This window comes from Arachis stenosperma, chromosome 1 (assembly GCF_014773155.1).
Source record: "Arachis stenosperma cultivar V10309 chromosome 1, arast.V10309.gnm1.PFL2, whole genome shotgun sequence".
Lineage (NCBI taxonomy): Eukaryota > Viridiplantae > Streptophyta > Magnoliopsida > Fabales > Fabaceae > Arachis > Arachis stenosperma.
Window position 1 is genome coordinate 15,309,497 of NC_080377.1, and position 10,332 is coordinate 15,319,828.

The following is a 10,332-nucleotide window of genomic DNA, read 5'->3' on the forward strand; positions in this document are numbered from 1 at the left end:
TCCAAGGACACATCACCTTCTACAGTATACTCAACAAATTCTTCCATCTCTGGCTTTGAAGAAGAATGAAAGATATGCATAGAAGAATTCCTCTTGTTATGACGAGCTATCATTTGTTGCACCTACTCCCAGTCAATGGCCAATTTGACCAAATTGTCCATGGTTGTGTAACGGTAACGTTGGACTTCATCTGCAAGTTCTTCACGTAATCCAAACAAAAATCGATCCTTAAGAACCTCAGGACTCTTTTTAATATTAGCCATATCCATCAAATATAGAAACTTCTTGTGATACTCCATCACTGATTGTGAGTCTTGTTGTAACGTAAAAAATATATTGTGGTATGATGATGGCACAAACTGCCTCCTCATGAGTTTCTTCATCTTCTCCCAACTGCTAATTGGGTGCTTTTCGTACCGTCTTTTAGATCTTCCTAATTCAGTCTACCATATACGGACAGCATTGGAAAATTTGGCTTGTAGCAGTTGAACTTTCTTTTCTTCTGAAATGATGCAATTTGCAAAAATCGATTCTACCTTTATTTTTCATCTGAAATACGCTTCAGGATCATTCCTCCCTTTGAATGCAGGAATTTGAAACTGAGAACTCATTTTCGCATACGAGCTTCCTTCATCATCACTATCGTAATACTCAATCATTTTTTTATTATTTTTTTATATTTTTTTTCAGTCACTGACTTAAAGATAGGATAAATGCAAAAACAAAATTAAAAAGGAATTTTTTTCATTTTTTTTACTCTAACGTGAATTTACAGAAATTTAAAAAAAATAAAGAGACTAAACAAGACCCATAGAACGGGTAGATAAATAAGAATTTACCTACAACCTGTAATTGATACCAGATGATAAGGAAAAAAAACAAACAAGAGGGATAGATAAGGGGGGTTTTCCTACTAGACCTTTAAGAAACCTGTTCTTAGCAACCTAGGTCACTGGAAGGGTTTTCCCTACTAGACCTTCAAAGAACCTGTCCTTGACAACCTAGATAAGAGAGATGAAAATTGAATCACTCAATTTTCTCCATGCAACCAGCCAAGCAAATCACTCACCTTACTTAATCACACAATAAAAACGTACCAACTGAAATTTATTCATCAGAGTTATTTTAAATTGTCTCACTAAAGTTGTTTAAATAGACCCCTAACAAACTAGCTAAAAGATAAGATAATATAACTAATTTAAATCAGATTTGATCTTATTGAATTAGATCATATTCGATTTAAATTTTAAAATCTTAAAGATATGATAACTAATTTAAATCAGATTTGATCTTATTAGATTAGATCAGATTTGATTTAAATTTAAAATTCCTAAAAATACTACTAAGCAAATCAGAAGTAATTCAAATCTTCCAACAAACTCTAACAACAAAACAAACTAACATAAATGCCAAAAAATTCGAAAATTAATAATAAATTATGCCACCCATTCAATTTGAAAAACATTATTGGGCTTCTTGCTGTCCTGACTTAGCCCAATGGGCTTTATGAGTTGTCGCCCTTTCAGCACCACTGTTTTTGAGACGAACTCTTGGTCTTCTTGATGTCCAGGACTGACATGGTACAACTATTCTAGTATTCAGATCCTTGAATATAACAAGATTATCATTCCGTCCCTTATCTATAAGATGACAAAAATGCCCTCCTGACCACGTATCATATAATATGACCTAGGGGTAATCTCCGCACAGGACTGAAACTTGTGCTAGCCATGGTGCTTTCGGATTATCTGATCATCAGTATCGAGAATTGAAAGAGAGAATCACGTATATTTTTATATATAAGTGAGTAATTTTTATCTTTTTTATCTCTATCTTTGTGTATGTCAACAATTAATTATACAAATCTAAATTTTAACTTTACGTGAATTTAATAACATTTTTATTATAATTTTTGAAGAGATAAAATGTAAGCACAATTATAAGTTTAACTTTTTTCTACCGCTGAAACCTGACTGTGACCACTAGTACCAAAATCCAAGTTGCCTGAATGAAAATAAATATCATAAGAAAAATCTACTTGAGAAATAGCCGTGAATTAGAATAAAATAATGATAACGTTTTTATTTATAGTTACAATGCATATAAGTTCATGATTGTATCAGGTACTAAATTTTATAAGGTACAATTTTTTAGTAGCAATTTATAACTCAAATAAATATTAACTAAAATTATCTAATAACAACTTTTACCAAAAAAACTGTGAAATCAAATTATAATTCTCATATTTTATAATATCATTCCTTATATAAATTTATATAAAAATATTATTAAAATGAAAATAAAATTGTTACATTTAAAAATTTCAACCTAATTGACTAATAGATAAAATTATCAAAAATAAAAATCTTGAGTGATTTATAAAAATATGAGGGAGAATTAAAAAAATGTCAAAACATTTTTTTAAATTAATAATTTAAAAATTAATTATAATTTTTAAGTTTAGTTAGTTTTTTAATATTTATATTTATATCAAATTTATTATTTATTATTAGATCTTTATATTTTTTTAATTAAATTTTTAAATTATTTTAAATTTTTTAAATAAAATTTTATTCATGGTAAAGTTTAAAAAATATTTATAAAATATAAATTTACTATTATATTCTTTCATTTTTCTACTTTGATATATATTTTTTTCATGGTAGTAACAAAAATCGATAATATTTATAATTATGTTTTAATGATTATTTTGTCTTCTTAGTTAAATTATTTCTTATTAACAATAATGTAGGCTTAATTATAAATAAATATTTAATAGATGGATATATTTTATATACTCTTTATAGATTCTTATTATAAAATTAGTTACAATTAAACTTGCATTGTTGCTAATGAAAAATAATTTAAGTAACATGTTTAATTTTTTTCAAAGGATAATTATAAAATTTTTTCTAGTAAATTTTAAATAAGTGTCGGTGTTATTGACAAAAAAACCAAAATTAATTTTAAATAGTGAATGAGATAAAAGATTTTAACTCATTAGTTTTAAATTCACTTAAAAAATTACTAATTTCTAAAAAAATATGAATTTATATAAAAGGTTGTGATTTAAAACTATTTATTTAAAATTAGTACATTACTTTTTTAGAAAATAACACATTTAAATTAATACTAAAAAAGAATACATAATTTTTTAAATAAAATATAGTCATAATTAATTTATTCATAATGTAAATAAGATAAATAATAAAATATAAAAATATAAATTAAATTATTTATATCTATAAATAAAATATTTAAATTATTTATTTAAAAAAATCTATAATTGAGATATATATGTATATACTGTAAATGCATATTAAATTGACAGATGAGTAAGTAAAGATGTAAGAAATAATGTATTCAATAATAATTTAGTACCATTATAACTATGTTGACTGTCTTTGGTCCCCAAAAGTAAATTTCCACTTTCTTAGACCATTTATTCATGGAGATGATGAACTCTAATGACCACAACCCCAATTGCGGTCAAAGTATTGCTGGTGCATAACTAATGCCGCATATAACCCTAATAATATAATATAATCTAGGGGTAATCTCTATACAGGACTGGAACTTGTGCTAGCCATGGTGCTTTCGGATTATCTGATCATCAGTATCGAAAATTGAAAGATAGAATCACATATATTTTTTATATATAAGTGAGTTATTTTTTATCTTTTTTATCTCTATCTTTGTGTATGTCAACAATTAATTACACAACTCTAAATTTTAACTTTATGCGAATTTAATAACATTTTTTTATTACAATTTTTTAAGAGATAAAATGAATGCATAATTATAAGTTTAACTTTTTTCTACCGTTCAAACCTGACTGTGACCACTAGCACCAAAATCCAAGTTGGCTGAATGAAAATAAATATCATAAGAAAAATCTACTTGAGAAATAGCAGTGCAGTGAATTAGAATAAAATAATGATCACGTTTCCATTTATAGTTACAATGCATATAAGTTTATGATGTATTAGGTACTAAATTTTATAAGGTACAATTTTTTAAGTAGCAATTTATAACTCAAATAAATATTAACTAAAATTATCTAATAACAACTTTTACAAAAAAAACTGTGAAATCATATTGTAATTCTCATATTTTATAATATCATTCCTTATATAAATTTATATAAAAAATATTATTAAAATAAAAATAAAATTATTACATTTAAAAATTTCAACCTAATTGACTAATAGATAAAATTACCAAAAATAAAAATCTTGAGTGATTTATAAAAATATGAGAGAATTAAAAAATGTCAAAACATTTTTTTAAATTAATAATTTGAAAATTGATTATAATTTTTAAGTTTAGTTAGTTTTCTAATATCTATATTTATATAAATTTATTGTTAGATCTTTATGTTTTTTTTTCAATTGAGTTTCTAAATTATTTTAATTTTTTTAAATAAATTTTTATTCATGGTAAAGTTTAAAAAAATATTTATAAAATATGAATTTACTATTATATTCTTTCATTTTTCTACTCTGATATATATTTTTTTCATGGTAGTAACAAAAATCGATAGTATTTATAGTTATTTTTTTAATGATTATTTTGTCTTGTTAGTTAAATTATTTTTTATTAACAATAATGTAGGCTTAATTATAAATAAATATTTAATAGATAGATATATTTTATATACTCTTTATAGATTTTTACTATAAAATTAGTTACAATTGAACTTGCATTATTGCTAATGAAAAATAATTTAAGTAACATGTTTAATTTTTTTCAAAGGATAATTACAAAACTTTCTCTAGTAAATTTTAAATAAGTGTCAGTGTTATTGACAAAAAACCAAAATTAATTTTAAATAGTGAATGAGATAGATGATTTTAACTCATTAGTTTTAAATTTACTTAAAAAATTAATAATTTATAAAAAAAAGATGAATTTATATAAAAGGTTGTGATTTAAAACTATTTATTTAAAATTAGTACATTACTTTTTTAGAAAATAACATATTTAAATTAATACTAAAAAATAATACATAATTTTTTAAATGAAATATAGTCATAATTAATTTATTCATAATGTAAATAAGATAAATAATAAAATAAAAAAATATAAATTAAATTATTTATATCTAAAAATAAAATATTTATTTAAAAAAATCTATAATTGAGATATATATATGTATATACTGTAAATGCAGATTAAGTTGACAGATGAGTATGTAAAGATGTAAGAAATGATGTATTTAATAATAATTTAGTATCATTATAACTATGTTGACCGCCTTTGGTCCCCGAAAGTTAACTTCCATTTTCTTAGACCATGCGCTTATGGGGATGATGAACTCTAATGACCACAATCCTAATTGCCGTCAAAGTATTGCTGGTGCATAACTAATGCCGCCCATAATCCTAATAATATAATATGATCTAGGGATAATCTCCACACAGGACTGGAACTTATGTTAGCCATGGTTTTCTCGGATTATCTGATCATCAGTATCGAGAATTGAAAGAGAGAATCACGTATATTTTTATATATAAGTGAGTTATCTTTATCTTTTTTATTTCTATCTTTGTGTATGTCAATAGTTAATTATACAAATCTAAATTTTAACTTTTTGTGAATTTAATAACATTTTTATTACAATTTCTGAAGAGATAAAATGAAAGCACAATTATAAGTTTAATTTTTTTCTACCGCTGAAACCTGATTCTGACCACCAACACCAAAATCTAAGTTGCTTGAATGAAAATAAATATCATAAGAAAAATCTACTTGAGAAATAGCAGTGAATTATAATAAAATAATGATTACGTTTCTATTTATAGTTACAATACATATGAGTTCATAATTGTATCAGGTACTAAATTTTATAAGGTGCAGTTTTTTTAGTAGCAATTTATAACTCAAATAAATATTAACTAAAACTATCTAATAACAATTTTTACCAAAAAAACTGTGAAATCATATTGTAATTCTCATATTTTATAATATCATTTCTTATATAAATCTATATAAAAAATATTATTAAAATAAAAATAAAATTGTTACATTTAAAAATTTCAACCTAATTGACTAATAGATAAAATTATCAAAAATAAAAATCTTTGAGTGATTTATAAAAATATGAGAGAGAATTAAAAAATGTCGAAACATTTTTTTAAATTAATAATTTAAAAATTGATTATAATTTTTAAGTTTAGTTAGTTTTCTAATATCTATATTTATATCAAATTTATTATTAAATTTTTATATTTTTTTTTCAATTGAGTTTCTAAATCATTTTAAATTTTTAAATAAATTTTTATTCTTGGTAAAATTTAAAAAATATTTATAAAATATGAATTTACTATTATATTCTTTCATTTTTCTACTCTAATATATTTTTTTTCATGGTAGTAACAAAAATCGATAGTATTTATAGTTATGTTCTAGTGATTATTTTGTCTTGTTAGTTAAATTATTTTTTATTAACAATAATGTAGGCTTAATTATAAATAAATATTTATTAAATAGATATATTTTATATACTCTTTATATATTCTTACTATAAAATTAGTTACAATTAAACTTGTATTATTGCTAATGAAAAATAATTTAAGTAACATGTTTAATTTTTTTTCAAAGGATAATTACAAAACTTTTTCTAGTAAATTTTAACAATATGAAATAGTTCTTTCTCTAATAGTTTATTTCTTTCTCTTTATAGTGTAATAGTTTGCTTCAATGTTTAGTTTCTAAAGTAGTAATGGATTAAAACAAAATAAAGAATTGTGTTATGTAATTGAATGATAACATCACAATTTACTAAAGTAGTAATGGATTAAAACAAAATAAGTAATACATGTGAGTTCACGAATTCATCAGGTACTAAATTCCATAAAATGCACTTGTAACTCAAATAAATATTAACTAAAATTATTTAGTAATATATTTTTATAATAAAAAATTATAAAATAATATGGTAATTCTCATATTTGATAATATCACGCTTTATATAAATTTATATAAAAAATATTATTAAAATAAAAAAAACATTATTACGTTTAAAAATTTTAATATAATGGACTAATAAGTAAAATTGTCAAAATAAAAATCTTATGTAATTTATGAAAATATGAGAGAATCAGAAAATATCGATATATTTTTTAAATAATTTAAAAATTAATTGTAATTTTTAAGTTTAGTTATTTTCTTAATATCTATATTTTTATTAAATTTATAATTAAATTTTTATTTTTTTAATTGAGTTTCTAAATCATTTTAAATATTTTAAATAAATTTGTATTTACAGTAAGCGTTAAAAAATATTTATAAAATATGAATTTACTATTTTACTCATTTTTTATTTTTTTCTTCACCTTAATATTTTTTCATCGTTTTGAATTCATAATAAATTAAAAGTTGCTCCTTCTATTTAATCTAGAGCTAAGAGTAACTCATTATCTTTTGGGTGAAATTGCTATAATATGGACATTTTTAAAAAAAATATTGGAGTAAGATAATGGTTAAGAAAATTTGAAAAGCAATATAACATTAAGATTTTTAAAATTTAGCCAAAATTTAGCTTAGGGCTCACTATTTCTGGTATTTAATTTGGTATTGCTATGACACATGACTTCGAAAATTATGATGATGATGATATTAGTGAAAAACGTGTTTATCAAAATATTTTTGCTTCGTATCTTAGAATAATGATAACAAAAATCGATAACTATAGTTATGTCTTAGTGATTGTTTTATTTTGTTACTTAGATATTTTTTATTGACAACAATATAAGGTTAATTATAAAAAAATGTTTAGTAAATGAGTACATCTTATAGATAGATACAGATAGATATAGATCAATAGACCTAGTAATATATACCTAAGTAGGTAGATATATATAGATAGATAGATAACTATGACCAAATTTTTGCACTTTGGGAATTTAACATTTTTGTCGGGCTTCGAGGCTTATTATTCATTCTTATATTAAGCACTCACAAATAATGATCTTCTCAGGTTTCAAATATAGGCCCAACTTCCCAGCCGAGTTGACTGATATTTTTTTGACCTGAGCTGATTGATTATTTATGCTATTTTTTGTTTTTAGAATTTTGGAGGGACTGGAGGATTGTTCCATTAATATTTATCTGAAAGAAGGCGACCAAGAAAAACGCTTATCAAAATGGGAGCAGTGTCACACCAAAAATTATAAAAGAAATGGAAAAGAGGAACAATAGGGGTAGTATGTGGGCCAACCCACCAATATATTATGTTTTTGAAATCTTTTTTTTATAAATTACATATTACATTTCATTTGGATGAAGTAAAAAATTTATGTGAAAGTTTCGGCCTTAACCCACTTGTTTTTGCCACATTTGGCAGGTTAACACTTAAGACTATCAACTAACTTGGGTTAGTTGAATTAATCAGCTCACTCATCTGTTTAAATAAGTCAAAAATTTAAATTCTATTTTGGTGTATATAGATAAATTTTTAAATAAAATTTAAATTCGTGATAAATTAATTAGATTTAAGACTATTTTTTACGTCTATTGACTAATAAAAAATTCTTAAATAAAATTTTAATTCACAATTAATTAATCTTTGATGTATCATATTAGAATATCTTAAAGAAAAGAAAGACTGATTCAAAACTAAAAATGCATGCCAGATAAATTAATTGATTGAAATCATAGGCTTAGTGAGCTGTACAGAATTCATCGATTGGGATTATAAGCTTAGATAAATGAATGAACATGTTTGCACTAGACACTGTTTTGATTATTAAAAAAATTGGCCAACTCTACCTTACTACCTAAATTGTTCGGATGATCGGTACTTGCAGACTCCAGCAAAAAAAGGGGAAATTCTCAAGTCTTTTACACTTTGTTTGGTTGGAGTGAATATGGAAGGAAAAAAAATGTGAAAAAAAAAATGGATGGAAATATGAATTTTTTATTGTTTGGATGAGAAAAAAAATAGAGTGAAAAGAAAAAAATTAATGTGGGACCCATAAAAATGTTTTCTTTTTAAAGATGAGATGAAAATAGAAGAAAAATGTGTAATAAGTGTAAAATTATTAATTTAACCTTTGATTAATTAAAATCTCTTTATTTTCTTTCTATTCATTTTCTCTTTATCCAAACAAAACATAAAACAATCCATTTTTTCTTCCATTTTCTTTTCTCTCATTTTCTTTCTTCTTATTTTCTTTCCTTCCATTTTCTATTATCTATCCAAACAAAGTGTTAATTAACCAATATAAATATTGAGCAAAAATATTAAAAAAAAAACTTGCAAAATCTTAAGAATGTTCTCAGTTACTATGTCGATTTTTTGTTATCCTTTTTTTTTTACCAAGAGAATATATTTAAATAAATTTTTAAATAAAATTTTATCGAATATTTTATTTTATAAAAAAAATTATTATGTTAAAATTTTTAAATTTTATAAAAATAAATATATAAATTTTTATCTTAGTCGTTGCAACGACTAAATTTCTATTAAGACCATTATGCGTTGAAATGTTAAATCAATTTCTCTTCCGTTGACCTTCTTAGCCCTCTGACATCCAATGAGCTGAGATTGGAGCTTCAACTGTGTCTGCGGCTTATCTTTTAATTAACCTTACTAACTTTCTCATACATTGAACCAAATTTGAAGAAAACAATTTTGTAAAAAATATGCAAAGTATAAAAAGATTTTAATATATTTATTATATTTAGTAAAATAAATTATTTAAAATTTTTATTAATGATAATTTTAATATGCATTTTTAAGATATATGTTAGTTAATTAAATCTTAAAAAAAATCTAATTAGTTCCCAGCCGTCGTGACTAACTTTTTTGCGAACGGGTTGACGTTGAATTTTCTTTGATTAGTTGTAGAAAAGAACTATATATAGTATATCCACTTGATTTAGTGGAATCAATGCAACGTTATTTGCTGAATTCATTTCATGTAACATTGAATGTGTGTGACTAAGGTATTTTCATGGATTAATCTGAGAATTCGATCACGTGTTGGTGGAATCTTTTATCCCCTTGACAATTTCATGATGATTATAAACCATAAACATGTGATGTGTAAGTTGGGTCATAAGTTGTCAATTATGTGCTAGTTGGTATTTGGTTTTCACTTCTCTGTTCTTTCAAAAAAAATCTGTAAATTCTCAATTATTTCAATTCTTAATCCTTAAATTTCAATTTTCAATTCTTGACTAATAATGGTTGATAATCAATGAGCAAATTCTAATCTATTGGATGCTCAGTCAATCGCGACTTTCTTGAACTAAATCTCAACATTTTAAACTCAGATGACAAAGAACAATACTAATTCAATGCAAGATCCGTCTAGCTCCTACTAT